The sequence below is a fragment of the Elaeis guineensis genome, chromosome 3 (assembly GCF_000442705.2).
Source record: "Elaeis guineensis isolate ETL-2024a chromosome 3, EG11, whole genome shotgun sequence".
Lineage (NCBI taxonomy): Eukaryota > Viridiplantae > Streptophyta > Magnoliopsida > Arecales > Arecaceae > Elaeis > Elaeis guineensis.
In genome coordinates this window covers 120,081,613-120,097,585 of record NC_025995.2, presented here as the reverse complement: position 1 = coordinate 120,097,585, position 15,973 = coordinate 120,081,613, and positions in this window count along the sequence as shown.

The following is a 15,973-nucleotide window of genomic DNA, read 5'->3' as shown; positions in this document are numbered from 1 at the left end:
CCATTTTTGCAGCAGCCGACGCCCCCGGAAGGGTTTGGAGTCCCTCATCAATATCAAGCAGAGGGAAGGAGAGTCCATTCGGGCCTACATCAACCGTTTCAACGTCGCGGTACTGGAGGTCCAAAATTTGGACCAATCAGTCGCAATGGCCACTCTGAAGGACGGCCTTCAGAAGAATGATCTTTTGTTCTCTCTGGAGAAGAAGTACCCCAGGAATTTTGCTGATTTGTTGGCTCGGGCTGAATGATACGTCCGAGCGAAAGAAGCCTTCAAAATGAAGGATGAGGAGACCGCGAGAGAGCGGCAGGCGGGAGACTCGAGTAAGCCCGCAGTCGAAAAAAGGTCGAGAGAAGCTCAGCCGCATTCTCGATCCCCTCCTGGGCACAAGCGTGCCCATACTCCACCCCGGGTGCGCAGGCAGAGGAGTCCGGATCGTGGGGTTCGGCGGGGTTCTCCATCGGGAAGGTTCTGCAACTACGCCCCCCTCAATGCCTCGAAGACCCAGGTACTGATGGAGGTCAGGGAGCAGCTCCCTAGGCCGGAGAGGATGCGCACACACCCCGGGAAGCGCAACCCCAACAAGTTCTGCCTCTACCACCGTGACCACGGCCACGACACGGAGGAATGCATCCAGCTCAGAGACGAGATCGAGGAGCTCATCCGGTGAGGTCGACTCGACAGGTTCATCCGACGCCGGCCTGAGGGTAGAGGAGATCGGCCAAGGGCCCTGCCGCAACCTGAACCGCCAAGAAGGGAGGAGCAGCCCGGAGATCGGCCTCCCATCGGGACCATCGACTCCATCGCCGGAGGGCCTCAAGGAGGAGCAGACCTTCCACAACCATGGGACTCGAAAAACCTGTAAATGTATCGCTTATGATTTCGCCTTGAATCTAAATTCCTTTCGACTTGACATACTCTTCCCATTTGGCATGGATTTGTCACGACTGGGTATAATCCCTTCGAACACTTAAAACAAAGCCATGTCAGGAACAGGAGGAGAACCTCGTCCTGATATGAGCAAAGTCAAAGGCCCGGTTCTTTTAGACCAGATGGGGGGAGAGGCCTTACAACGCCCTAATGTACCCCCAAAGCCATGTCAGGAACAGGAGGAGAACCTCGTCCTGGTATGAGCAAAGTCAAAGGCCCGATTCTTTTAGACCGGATGGGGGGAGAGGCCTTACAACGTCCTAATGTGGCCCCACAGCCATGTCAGGAACAGGAGGAGAACCTCGTCCTGACATGAGCAAAGTCAAAGGCCCGGTTCTTTTAGACCGGATGGGGAGAGAGGCCTTACAACGCCCTAATGCGCTCCCACGACCATGTCAGGAACAGGAGGAGAACCTCATCCTGGCATGAGCAAAATTAAAGATCTGATTCTTTTAGATCGGATGGGGGGAGAGGCCTTACAACGCCCTAATGTGCCCCCACAGCCACGTCAGGAACAGGAGGAGAATCTCGTCCTGACATGAGCAAAGTCGAAGGCCCTGTTCCTTTAGATCGGATGGGGAGAGAGACCCTTGCAATGGCCCTTATGTATCCCGTGGCCCCGTTGGAAACGGGAGAAGAACCTCATCCTGACGGTGATGAAATCCGGCCGCCCGACAAGTTCGGATGAAGGAAAAAGGCCCCTCGACAGCACCTTCACACTCCTACGCAACCCCGCAAAAAGCGAGGGGAGGGCCCTCACTCTGAAAAGGGGAAAGAAATTAAAGAGGAAGAGCGACGAGCTACGTAGGAAACAAATGAAGGACGAACCACACCAAAGACCTAAGGAACCTCGTCTCAACAAAGATGGGGAGTTCCTACCAAACATCTCCGGCCTCTAAGAAGGCTCTCGACACAGGTCAAGAAGACGGCGACGTCTCCGAAGTAATGTGGAGTTTGGACCACCAAGCTCGGGCCTGTGGCCATGAACGATGGAGAAAGCAAACCAACGCATCGACGACTGGGCACCTCCCAACGACGTCAACGTCAGACAAGCCGAACGACAAGAGAAGTTCGACGGATGATAATTTAATACAACGTGCGGACGAGGTAACACAAAATTTTCTTTTCATTCCATTTGCGAAATGTACACTACAAAGCTCGGAAAACCAAAGAAAGAAAAGCAAAATGACAAAAGCGGGATGAAACAACAAAGGAGAAAATGTATACATGAAAAGACAGAAGGACAGAAAGAGCCCTAGGGAAGCTCTGCTCCTTTCGACCTAGAATTATTCACTCCACCCCTCATCCAGGACTGCCTTAGATTCTCAATCTCTTCTTCTAGCTCTCTCCTTTTCAGCAGCGCATCCTGGAACGCCCGACGAAGTCACTGGCTCTCGATCTCCGCCTCTCGATGCCTTTTTCTCAGGACCTCAGATTCTGCCTCTGCGTCCGTGACGGCCTGCTGCTCGTATGCCAGCTAGATCTTCAATTACTGCAGCTCAACCGTCCTTTCCCCAAGGGCGACAGAAAGCACTTCGACGGTTCCTCTCAGGAACTGGAGTTCATTGAAATCTCAGGCAGAAGCCAGCTGAGCCCTGTCAGCCAGCTGCCTCTGAAGACGGGCGACTTCGTCGGTCACCGCCCTGAGTCTCCCTTTATATTTTTCTACCTGCCTGCGCCAACAGGTCCAATGCACGTCGTAGCTCACCTCGGCATCCTGAAGCTACTGCTGAAGGTCGGAGACCCTCTTCGACCACTCCCGGTCACCGTCGGCCCGAGCCAAGGGTCGGGACAAACTTCCTCCCAGCTGGCTGATCTTCTCCATCGCAGCCGACAGTTCCACCCTGAGAGCGCTAATCTTGGCAGCTTGAGCCCAAATTCGACTGCTGGCGCTCTTCTTGCATTCCTCAAGCTCCTTCGCAAAGTTTGCCTTCCTCCGGCTGTACTCTATGATCCCCTTCACGTGGAGATTCCGAAAGCGGGTGGCCTCCGCGGTGGCTTCAGAATGATCCTCTCTTAATCTGCGAAGCTCGCCTTCCATCTTCCTTGTCTTTTTCGTCAAGTGAAGGACTTCCTTCTCCAGCCGCTGGATCGTCGACTTCAGCGGAATCTCCAGGGGCAGGGGAAGTGCCTCTACAGGACACTGCCATCGAAAGGCAAAAGTGTCAAGACACGACCCATCACAGAAAGAAAAGCAGAGAAAAGAAAGGGAGGAGGGAGAAGCCACCCACGACAAAAAATTCAACTTTATTGATTGGATGATTCTTGAAGACAAAAAGAAAAAGAAAAATTATGGTAAAATGAAAATACAAGGTCGGAGGTCTCAGACCTCTGGGGCAGGGGTTGGAGAGCTTGACGTCCCTGGAGGGGGGGCTGCGGCAGCAGTGGCAGTGGGCGAGGGACCGGCCTTGTCTTCAGACTCCTCACCTAGGAAGCTGAGGTCGAGCTCCAGAAATTTTTCTGGTCACCTTCTCCTGGCAGAGCTCAAACCCCTTGATGAACGCCTCCTGGCCGAATTGGACATTCAAGTCCCTCATCTCCGTGGAGGTCTTGAATTCCTCTACCGCAAGGACCCTGGCCTCCGAGACCAGGACTGAAATCTACTCAGCCAAGTTGGCGACCTCGGCCTCCGCCTTTCTCACCGTCTCCTCCAAGGTCTGCTTCTCCTCCTCCCGGGCTTGTTTCTCTCTTTCCAGGGCCTCTTGGAGGGTGACTACTTCGGCCGTCTTTTCTTTAAGACGGGCGACCTCGGCCCGACAGTGCTCCTCCACCTGGACGGCGTCCCTCCTCGCCCGATTCATCGCCTCGATGTTGGTGAGGAGCTGGTGCCCAATCTGCAAGGGCGACAAGGAGATCAGAACAAGGATCGAATAGCCGGTTAAATGGGGATTTGTTTACCTCGAAGAAGGATCCTAGGGAGTCTCAGACCCGCTGCTCAAGGTCGGCACGGTCGATCCTCTCGACGACTCGGGCAGGATGCAGCCGTCGATCAACCGCCTGATCAAGCCCCTGTCATTGAAGAGATTCTCCGGCTCCTCTTCGAAACAGAGGGACTCGTCAGCGGTGGCTTGGCGACTGCTCACCCTGCGGGCCACCGACTTCCTTCTCTTCTCCCTCTCCACTACTAGCGCCTCCACGGGGCGGACCCCCGAAACGGGAGCCCCAGTCGGTGGACTCCTCGAAGAGGCCCGGGGGGCCGTGGGTTCGACGTCCGAGGGAATGTCAATCGCTGGAGCCGTCTAGGCGGGCGCGGCCAAGCTCCATTCTTGTTGAGGCAGAGAACTGACTTGAGCGTCGGAGGGTCTTGCCGGAGCAACCCCACCTCCGGTTTAGACTTCTTTTGCCGGTGCCGATGGCGACCGCGACTCCCTCGACTCCAGCTTCTCCGACGCAAGTGGATTTTTGTACCAACAGGATTGGCGCTAGAAGGAGGGGCGGCTGTGTCTTCGCAGTACCCTTGTTCTTAAAGGAGCGCTCAACGGAACCGCCTCTGGTCATCTTCTCCGACATCCGCTCCTCCTTCCCCAACTGGATCCTCGCCCGATGACTTCTCGCGAAGCGCCCACACGACGACCTACGGCCTCCGCGGCCAGATCTCAGGCTCCGACCTCGCCTCTGATTTCTCAGGCCCCACATCCTCCGGCAATGGTCGCCGGCATGGAGTGGTCGGACAATCGGCCTCCGACGGATTTCGCCAACATCATCTCGAGAGGATCCCGACAGGAAGCAACCAACGTACTGGCTGTACCCCCCAAGCGACAAAAGATTGAGAAGCCCATAACCTTTACTGAAGAAGATGCTCAGGGAGTTCAATTCCCTCATAACGACGCGGTTGTAGTTTCCTTGAATATAGTAAATTACGACGTCCGCTGCATTCTCGTCGACAATAAATGTTCGACCGACATTTTATTCTACGATGTCTTTTCAAGAATGTCTATCCTTGACGGCCATTTGAGGCCGATTAGCTCCCCTCTAGTAGGGTTTACCGGCGATGCTGTTCCGGTGGAGGGAATGATAACTTTGACTGTGGCCGCAGGTCGATATCCAAGGCAATCCAGGGCTCTGGTGAATTTCCTGATGGTGAAGGTGCCGTCAGCCTACAACGCAATCCTCGATCGATCTGGCCTCAATGCTCTCCGAGCCATCGTGTCAACCTACCATTTGAAGTTGAAATTTTCCACCAACCAGGGGATCGAAGAGATCCGAGGAGACCAAGCCCTGGCCAGACACTGCTACAACATAGCCTTACAAAGAAGCGACCAATTCAACCCCTGTCCAGTTGATGGGCTGGATGCTCGCGATGACCTCACTGAAGAGAGGGGCGGCCCAATCGAAGATCTGGTACCGATCTCTCTGAACGACGGAAACGCAGAGCATGTGGCGATGATCGGCTCCAACCTGGGGGAGGAGGTGCGGACGCGTCTCATCGATTTTTTACGAAAGAATGCGGACGCTTTCGCTTGGGTTCCAGCAGACATGCCGGGGATTGACACGAAAGTCATGGAGCACCATTTGGCCGTCGATCCAAAGCATTGACCGACGAAAAAAAAATTTCGAGGTCATGCACCAGAGAGGCAGAAGGCAATAGCCGAGGAAGTGGACAAACTCCTTAAGGTCAGATTCATTAGGGAAGTCAATTATCTTGATTGGATTTCCAACGTTGTCCTAGTCAAAAAAGCAAACGACAAGTGGAGGATGTGCATAGACTTCAAAAAGCTGAATAAGGCCTGCTCAAAGGACAGCTACCTCCTTTCCGGAATCGATCAACTGGTGGACGCGACCTCGGGCCATGAGCTCCTCACCTTCATGGATGCATTCTCTGGCTATAATCAAATCAGGATGGCACCGAAAGATGAAGAAAAGATCGCTTTCATTACTAACCGTGGCCTTTACTGTTACAGGGTCATGCCTTTCGGCCTCAAAAATACAGGCGCAACCTACCAGCGGTTGGTGAACAAAATCTTCAAGGAGCAGATCGACCGCAACATGGAGGTCTACGTGGACGACATGCTCATAAAAAGTAAATCTTCCATGGACCACATTGCTGACCTCGAGGAGACCTTCGACACCCTCCGAAAATATAAAATGAAGCTGAACCCGACTAAATGCGCTTTCGGAGTGACCTCGGGAAAGTTCCTGGGCTTCATGATGTCAGGGCGCGGGATTGAGGCCAATCCAGAAAAAATTCGCGCCATCCAGGAGATGACCACCCCAAGGTCGATAAAAGAGGTTCAGCGCCTTACAGGAAGAGTAGCAGCCCTGAATCGCTTTGTCACGAGGTCAGCCGAACGGTGCTTACCCTTTTTGCAAACTCTCAAGCAGCCGCAGAATTTCTGTTGGACCCCTGAGTGCCAACAGGCGTTCGAAGAACTAAGGAGCTACCTCGGCTCACCCCCGCTGTTGGCAAAGCCAGAGCCTGGAGAGGAACTGTTTTTATACCTGGCGGTCTCTCCCATGGCCCTTGCGGCAGTCCTTGTCAAAGAAAAAGCAAAAGTCCAACGGTCGATCTACTACATCAGTCGCGCGTTGAGAGACGTCGAGACCAGGTATACCAAATTAGAAAAACTGACTTACGCCTTGTTGATTGCAGCCCAGAAGCTCCGACCCTACTTTCAAGGGCACACCGTAATGCTGCTCACCGACCAACCGATCAAGGCGATTCTGCATCGGGCGGATGCCTTCGGGAGGATGGCAAAATGGGCGATCGAGCTCACAGAATTTGACATCAACTATCGACCCAGGCCAGCAGTGAAGGCCCAGATATTGGCAGATTTTGTAGTGGAGTGTACTATCCCAGAGGAGGCTGAATCTGAACAAGGCGAAATTGATGGCCTAAAGCCTCGACCGAACTCCCCCAAAGAAGAAGCAGATCCCTCTGACTGCTTTTGGGCCCTCTACGTGGATGGGTCTTCCAACATGTCAGACGCAGGTGCGGGCCTGATCTTGATCAGTCCGGAGGGAATCATCGTGGAGTACGCTCTGCGATTCGAGTTTCCCGCAACGAACAACGGAGCGGAATATGAAGCTCTGATCGCAGGACTGAGGATCGCCAAAGAGCTGGGAATAGATCGGCTCCGGGTCCACAGCGACTCTCAACTAGTAGTGGGACAAGTCAACGAAAACTACGAAGCATGGAAGGACAGCATTGCTAAATATCTTGAAAAGGTAAAGGAGCTCGTCTCCGCCTTCAACAGCTTTGACATCAGGTAGATTCTGAGGTTGGAAAATAACAGGGCTGACCTTCTCTCCAAGCTGGCAACGCTGGCTCCGGCCGAATTACCCAAAGGTGTTCTTTTTGAAGTGCTCTAGTGCCCGAGTACGGAGGAATCACGGTCCGTGATGGAAATTGACCACGAGCCTAGCTGGATCAACCCACTGATAACATATCTCAGAGATGGGGTTCTCCCTCAGGATGCGAAAGAAGTTCAGAAGCTCCGAAATCAAGCCTCCCGATACATCCTTTATGAGGGCAAGTTGTACAAGAGATCATACTTTTTACCCCTTTTAAAATATCTCCGGCCTTCGGAAGCTGACTACGCCTTGTGGGAAGTGCATGAAGGAATCTGTGGAAGCCATCTGGGGGCTAGATCTTTATCCCACAAGTTGCTCGACCAAGGATATTACTGGCCGACGATGCACCATGACTCGATTGAATACGTCAGGAAATGTGATCGATACCAGAGATATGCCAACATCCAGAGACAGCCCGCCATCGAGCTTACACCCTTGAGTGCCCCATGGCCTTTTGTGCAATGGGGGATGGACATCCTTGGACCCTTTCCCGTGGCATCGGGGCAGAGGAAGTTCCTCCTAGTAGCGATCGACTACTTCACCAAGTGGGTCGAAGCCGAACCACTGGCAAAAATCACAGAAGCTAAAGTGCAAGATTTCGTCTGGAAGTCAATCGTTTGCAGGTTCGGTCTGTCGAAAATCCTAATCACTGATAACGGGCGGCAGTTCGCAGGAGCAAGATTCGCCGAATTCTGTGAAGATCTAAATATCTCCCATAACTTCACATCAGTAGCCCATCCTCAGGCGAACGGCGAAGCCGAAGTGACCAATAGAACCCTGCTGCAAGGGATCAAGACAAGGCTTGAAAAGGCGAAGGGAACCTGGGCAGACGAACTTTATCATGTGCTGTGGGCGTATCGAACTACCCAAAGACTGCCCACGGGAGAGACCCCCTTTGCTTTAGCCTTCGGAACGGAGGCCGTCATTCTAATTGAGCTTAAACTCCCATCGGCATGAATCGTGGCATTCAACGAACATCAAAATTCGCAAGGTCTTAAAGCCAACCTTGACTTGCTGGAAGAAAAGCAGGAGGTAGCTCAAGTTCGGATGGCAGTCTACAGACAGAAGGTCGCCGGCTATTACAATTCCCGGGTCAAGAATTAAGTCTTTAGAGCAGGAGATCTAGTGCTTCGACGAGCCACTATCTCACAACCTCAAGATCGAGGGAAGCTCACCCCAAACTAGGAAGGCCCGTATGAGGTCAAAGAAGTAGTCCAGCTCGAAACTTATTACCTCAAGGAGCTCGGAGGAGCAGACCTCCCACGACCATGGAGCTCGAAAAACCTACGAATGTACTACCGATAACTTTATTTTAAACAAAAGTTGCATATCTATATGTCTCCTCCCTTGGCACAAGCTTATACCGACAGGGCAATCAAAACAAATCATGTCGGAAGCAGGAGGAGGACTTCGTCTCGACAAAGTCGAAGGCCCGGTTCTCTTTAGACCGGATGGGGGGAGAGGCCCTGCAACGCCCATATGCGCCCCCACAGCCCTGTTAGGGACAGGAGGAGAACCTCGCCCTAACTTGAGCAAAGTCGAAGGTCCGGTTCTCTTTACACCGGATGGAGGGAGAGGCCCTGCAACGCCCATATGTACCCCCACAGCCCTGTTAGGGACAGGAGGAGGACCTCGCCCTAACTTGAGCAAAGTCGAAGGCCCGGTTCTCTTTAGATCGGATGGGGGGAGAGGCCCTACAACGCCCATATGTGCCCCCACAGCCTTGTTAGGGACAGGAGGAGAACCTCACCCTAACTTGAGCAAAGTCGAAGGCCCGGTTCTCTTCAGACCGGATGGGGGGAGAGGCCCTACAACGTCCATATGTGCCCCCACAGCCCTGTTAGGGACAGGAGGAGAACCTCGCCCTAACTTAAGCAAAGTCGAAGGCCCGATTGCATCTAGACCGGATGGGGGGAAGGGCCCAGCAATGCCCATATGTGCCCCTACAGCTGCGTTAGAGACAGGAAGAGAACCTCATCCTAACCAAAGTTGAAACCTGTTACGACAGAAGTATGGAAAGAACCTCGCCCCGACATCAATTAAGGTCTGGTCATGCAAGACCAGATGAGAAAAAGGGGGACCTTCCCAGTGGCCCCTTCGCAATAAGACTCTGTCCCGACTCCTACGGGAGCCGGACTTCGCCCTCGACTTTGATCGCAAGAAGACTCCATCTGGACTCTTATGGGAGCCGGACTTCATCCCCGACTTCGATCGCTGTTAAGCTCCGTTCGGACTCCTACGGGAGCCGGATTTTGCCTCTGACTTCAATTGCAGGTAGACTCCATCCGGACTCCTACGGGAGCCGAATTTCACCTCTGACTTCAATTGCAGGTGGACTCCGTCCGAACTCCTATGGGAGCCGGACTTCGCTTCTGACTTCAATTGCAGGTAGACTCCATCCGGACTCCCACGGGAGCTGGACTTCGCCCTGACTCCACCTACGGGAGTCGGACTCCCGCAGCCCCACCAAGAGCGGAGGAAAAAATCCCACTCAAAAAAGAAAAAGGAGAGAGGAGTTAAAAAGGAAAGCGATGGACTACGCCAGCGACGAATGGAAAACAAACAGCGTCAAAGATGCAGAGGACCCCGTCTCAGCAACGATTGGGGTTCTTATCAAGAACCCCAGCTTTCAAGGAAGCTTTCGACGCAAGCCCGAGATGAGACGACTTCCTTAGGGTGACGGAGGCTCAGACCTCCGAGCTCGAGCCCTGATGGAAGGCACCAAACCCGAGTGGTCTCAGACAAATCTGCGACCATGGACGAAAAAGATGGATCGATACGATGGCAATCGGGTACCTCCGAACGACGCAAAGGCCGAAAAGAAGCTCGGCAAGCGACAATTCAACACATGAGTAAAAGAGGTAGCAGAAAATTTTTTTCTCATATTATTCATCAAATATACATTATAGAGCCCTTAAGGTTGAGAGAGAAGAATAACTGAAAGGCGAGCCGAAGTGGCAACAACCGGTAACTTACAGACGACATCAAAAAAAAAAAAAAAAAGAGATGAGAAAAAGAGGAAGAAAAGAAGAAAAGAAGAGAAGTAGAGAGAAGGGAATGCAACAACAGCAATGGTAAAGGAAAGAAGTTCGGCAGACAACAATTCGATGCAAAGCGCGAACGAAGTAACAAAATCTTCTTCTCATTTTTCGATTAACAAGATGTACGTTACAAGACCCAGAGGGCCAGAAAAAGAAAATATTATTACAAGACTCGAAAGGGATACACCGGAGGCCACTTCGAGCTGTAGACTTCTCTTCCGGTTCTGTCCTTCCCAGCAGCATTTTTCAGTACGTGTGACGAGCCTCTCGGCTCTCGCCCCCCGCCTCGTTCCGCTCCATCTCCGAAATTCCAAACCTAGGAGGAAAAGGATGGGATAGAATCCAGGGGGCAGCAAAGGCAACGGCAGCGGCGACGATGACCTGTTTCAAGAAGAACCGGAGTTATCCCGGAGGCAGCGATGGCGTCGGAGATATGCGCCACCATCGTGTGCTCCACGACTACCTCCGTCCTAGGTGTTCCGACAAGGTCGGCATGCGCTACTTCCACCGTCCCCGCAATAAGTTCTGCTGCCCCGCCATCGACGCCGACCGCTTCTGATCCCTCGGCCCCGACGACATCAAGGATCTCGCCATGGCTTGTGACGAAAGCTCTGCCCCCTTGACCGGTGTCGCCCCGTCCGGCTACTCCGAAGTTCTCAGGCGGAACGCCTTCACCGGTTGTCCCCATTATTAAACCCCTGTTGTTGAAGGAATTCTTTCATGAGCCCTATTTAAGGCGGCGGGAACCCTCAGCGGCAGTCTGACAACCAGAGAACTCGCAGACTGCTGTTCTCCTCCTTGCACTCTTCTTAGTCCGTGGCATCACCTTAAGATTGGCCTCCGGGGCGGAGGCCCCGGCAGGGGAACCCCTTGGAGAGGCTCGGGGGACTGGAAACGACGGAGAGCCGGTGGAAATGGCAAAGACCGACGTGAAGGATGCTCGGAGTCGGAAGGGGCACCGATGGAGTGGCTGAGTGGCTAAGCTCTCAGGCGAAAGAAAGATGTCATGAAGCCCCTGGAGGAAAGGTGGGGGCTTAAATAGGCAACGGAGCCTGCACAGTTATGGTGGCAGATGTCCCTAGGCCAACCAGTGCCCACCACGTGTCCCGCGTGTCCCACTCACCGTGACCTAGGGTTGACCATTCGCGAACTTTCATGGCACGACGCTTGGGATCACGTCCCGATGGGAGTTCCGAAAAGACTCTTCGGATCGCCCTAATCGGAAAAAGGCTCTAGCATGCGCGCATTAAATACCAAAATATCTGAGGACGATCGTGTGCAGACATCAAGGGAGGAACTTCGACTGTGACAATCTTTCTGTACTTCATTCAAAATTCGAACTCGAAAGTAGGGAGACTGGTGTTGGGTATAAAATACCCTCAGTCGAAGTTCTTAACAGGATTGACCCTCCCGAGACTCATCCGGCTTTCGACCGCAGACGATACCTCCCCGAACTTCTCCAGCAGTCGGATTCCCACAGTGCTGACTGAATTTTCTCGACGAACGAACTCCCACTACACCACCCGAGCTCCCTCAACATAAGTTCCCCCAGTTATCTATTAAACCGCCCTAAGCGCTCACTAAGCTCCACCAGCCAACTTTCTACGGCTATCAGCTGCTCCCCGAGTCCCTTCCGGACTTCTTCCAGCCAGGTTCAACTCCAATCCGAACTACCCCGGACTTCGCCAACGGCTGAACTTCTCCAATGGTAGACTCCTACAACTACCAGATTTCAGCTCGGACTCCTACGGGAGCCGGGCTCCACCCACGACTCCGGCTGCAGGAAGACTTCATACGAACTCCTATGGAAGCCGGGCTCCACCCACGACTTCGACTGTAGGAAGACTTCATCCGGACTCCTACGGGAGCCGGACTTCGTCCCTGACTACAACTACAGGCAAACTTCGTCCGGACTCCTACGGGAGCCGGACTTCGTCCTCGACCTCGACTGCTGGTAAGCCTCGTCCGGACTCCTACGGGAGCCGAACTTCGTCCTCGACTTTGGACTCCTACAAGAGCCGAACTCCATCTCCGACCCCGGCTACAGACAAACTTCGTCCGGACTCCTACGGGAGCTGGATTTCGTCCCCAACTTCGACTGCAGGAAGACCTCGTCCGAGCTCCCACAGGAGTCGGACTTCGTTTCTGACTCCAGCTACAGACTCCAACCGAACTTCAGCTGACCAGTCTGGACTCCCTGGCAGGCCGTAGTAACGGTCACGATTCTGCTCCACTCCTTGCAGCGGATCCTACGTGGCCCCATTACTCCCTGCGGTGGATTCTACGTGGCTCCATTACTCCCTGGCAGGCCGCAGTAACGGCTACAGCACTGCTCCACTTTCTGCGATGAATTTCACGCGGCTCCATCACTCTTGGGCAGGCCACAATAATGGCCATGATCCTGCTCCACTTCCCGCGATGGATACCGCGCGATTCTTCCATCCTCTGGCAAGTCGCGACAACGAACGCCGCTCCACTCCTTGCGGCAGACTCCACGTGGCACGCCCCGGTGATAGCCACGGGTCTACTCCACTACTCTTCGCAACAAACTTCGTCTGACCCTGGGCAGCCCACTGCCAGACGGTTACAGATATCGCTATCAGTCTGCTGCCCCCTCCGCCTATAAAAGGGAGCCCCAGATACGTTATTCTTTAAGCTCTTATTTTTACTTAGAAACTCTGCTAAAATCTTCGTTCGAGCACTCCATTCTTGTTGAGGCAGAGAACTGACTTGAACGTCGGAGAGTCTTGCCGGAGCAACCCCACCTCTGGTTTAGACTTCTTTTACAGGTCCCGGCGGCGACCGCGACTCCCTCGACTCCAGCTTCTCTAATGCAAGCGGATTTTTGCACCAACAATAGTTAATGTGATAATTATATTAGTTTCATCAATTATTGAATTGTATTCGTGTATTTTTTTTCATTCTCATTATTTTTTAGTATATCAAGCTTCTTTTTCACTTAATATTTTTGATTATAGAATAAGATAAATAATATTTTTATATCTTAAAAATATTATAATTTTAAATTTTTTATCTTTTTGAATTCTATATTGAATTATAATTCTATTTCTATGTTTGATTTTTATAAATCTGGACTTATAAATTGTATTCTATGTTAAATTGATAATTTTATTTTGGTTGATAATATACATAAAATTATTTTAGTGGTTCATTTTTTTGGGTATAGGGCGGATATGGGTTGGTTATGGAGAAATGGGTTGTCCGTGGGTATCTCCGAACCCTTTGGGTATAGAAATGATTATCTCTTTTCTTATTCGATCGGATATCGGATAGGATTTAGATATAAGATATTAAGTTCGGATTTAAAAATAAATAGTACAATATTCTATTCAAATCCTATCCATTGCCATCCCTAAGATCCATCTTATCTAAAATAAAACAAGATCTCACTTTATCTCAAACTGGGCCAACCAAGGCTGCTATCTCTAGGGCTAGTAATCACTTCACTCCATGGGTTATCCAGCCCAGCTTGATCTTAATGAGGGGTTTGATCCAACTCATTTAGGATCAGTGACAAATACCAGTCTTCATTTTAAAATACATAATAGATTTGGGACAAATGTGGATAATGGCAATGCTCGTCTCAAATACACCCCAAAAATATATAAGCATTGATAAATATGAGATATTGATGATAATAGAGAAAAAGGTCTTATGATGGATCATGAAAAAAAATGGTCATATAAAAGCTATAGAATATATGTTTGATATTTTTTTAGTTGATTATTTTTAAGAAATATTTGACTTCATAAAAATCATATTTCTATTTATTTTTTCTATTATTATTTAATTGATTTATTTAATTTTTATTTTATTTAATATTACATGAAATAATAAAATATTTTTATACATATTTTTTTATTTTATTTGATGTGTATACAAAATTGATTTTATAGTTTTATCTATATCAATCCATTTTGTCTAACTCTATCCCCCACACCTCACCTATTGCCATCCCTAATATCTTGCCATTTGAGAACCTTGCTACGAGCTTAATAAGCAGCCTCTTCAATTGATGTAGTTAAGATAATGTCAAGCAGGTCCATGATTTTTTGCTTAAGCTTCCTTTATCATCGTTATTGGGGTATTTACTCGAAATTAAACCCTCGATAGATATCCGACCATCCTACTCGGCTGAAGACCGACTATCGTCTGTATTATCAAACTTGCTTGGACATATCAACTATCAATGCATGGAGACTAATTGCACAACATCATTGTTAGCTATATTCCAGCATACATCCTTCGAAGTTCCATGCGGGATTTATATGGCTGGTGATGTGGTAACAATTCTCAGAGGGTCGATCCCTTATAGAGGGATTGGTTCGTTCCTCGATTGAAAGATTAAAGGGAAACCAACCGCTCCGCCTGTCACTGGGATCGATTTAACTTGAAGTGGGTAAACTCCAGTATGAAGCTCCTCAGATTCATCTGTAGTATATATAAATGTGGGGTTCTATGTCTCGTGGATAAAGGCTAATAAACCTTATCTTTTATCAAAAATTATTTTTTAAAAAATTGATTAGGGATTACGATTCTAATATCTTGTATCAGATTAACAGCCCACTAAATCTATACTAAATAAGGTTACACCCATATTTTTGAATTTTAACGAATGGAGGTTACAACACATTCCATCACTAGATAAAGGAAGATAGGAGGGGGATTAGATATAATTTTTTTTAGCTTATTAAGCTCTGATTTTTATAATTTTTTTATTTATTTTTTAAACTCTGTTGATTCAAAGATCGAAAAATCCCTTGTGAGATAATTTTTGAAAAAAAAAATTCTTTATAGGTACATTTTCTATCGAGAATAAGATGCACTCATTCGATATCGAATCGAATATCTTTCCAAGTTTGGCGGCAACAACCATAAATATAGCCGATGGCTTTTGCAACGCTCATATTTCAACCTTCAAACCTTGTCCGTTGTGGACCTGAATTGGCTCCAAGTCCAAGACCTGTTCCAAGAAGCATATGCATGCGACCGTCCCGTCAAGGTTAGGTGGAAGGCATTAGAATTTAGACCGATGCGCGACCCACTGGTTCGTTGGACCCCAGAGGAGCAATCAGCGCCATTGGTGTCACGCGTAAGGGAGATGGCCCCCCGTACCGGCTGTCGCCGACACTCACACGGGAGGTCTGACGTGATGATTGCAGTAAATCCGCGGACAATAAAGGAACTGTAAGGACGTAACATCATGTAAGCATTGATACCTCTCGTCAGAGTATATTTTTTGAACACCACAACAGAAAACGTTACATAAATTAAATGCCCAGGCTAGAAAAGTTAGCAGCCTGCGTGCGGGCCACTGCAGAGTGCTGTGCTGTCTTTTTTTTTTTTTTTTGGTAAAGAGTGCTGTGCTGTCATTGATGGCTACGAAGATAATTAAAAGATGGCTACCATTAAACCTCTACATAGGTTCAGGTGTCACGAGGTTAATCTTTCTCGGAGCTTGGGTTTCTTGATTTGTCTGCAAAATTGTTTGGACCTATTGCAGGACCACGTCTGGGCAAATGGTTAGCTGTTCGGAAAAAAAATTTGTTGTTGTGCAGGGGAATCTGTCCTTCACATCAAAGAATTACTGCTTAAAGTTAATGTTTAAGTAACGAAAAAAAGCTATAAAGTGGTGGAGATGCATGACATTTTATGCTAAGCGTAGATTCTTTTTTTAAAAGAAATTTTTTTGG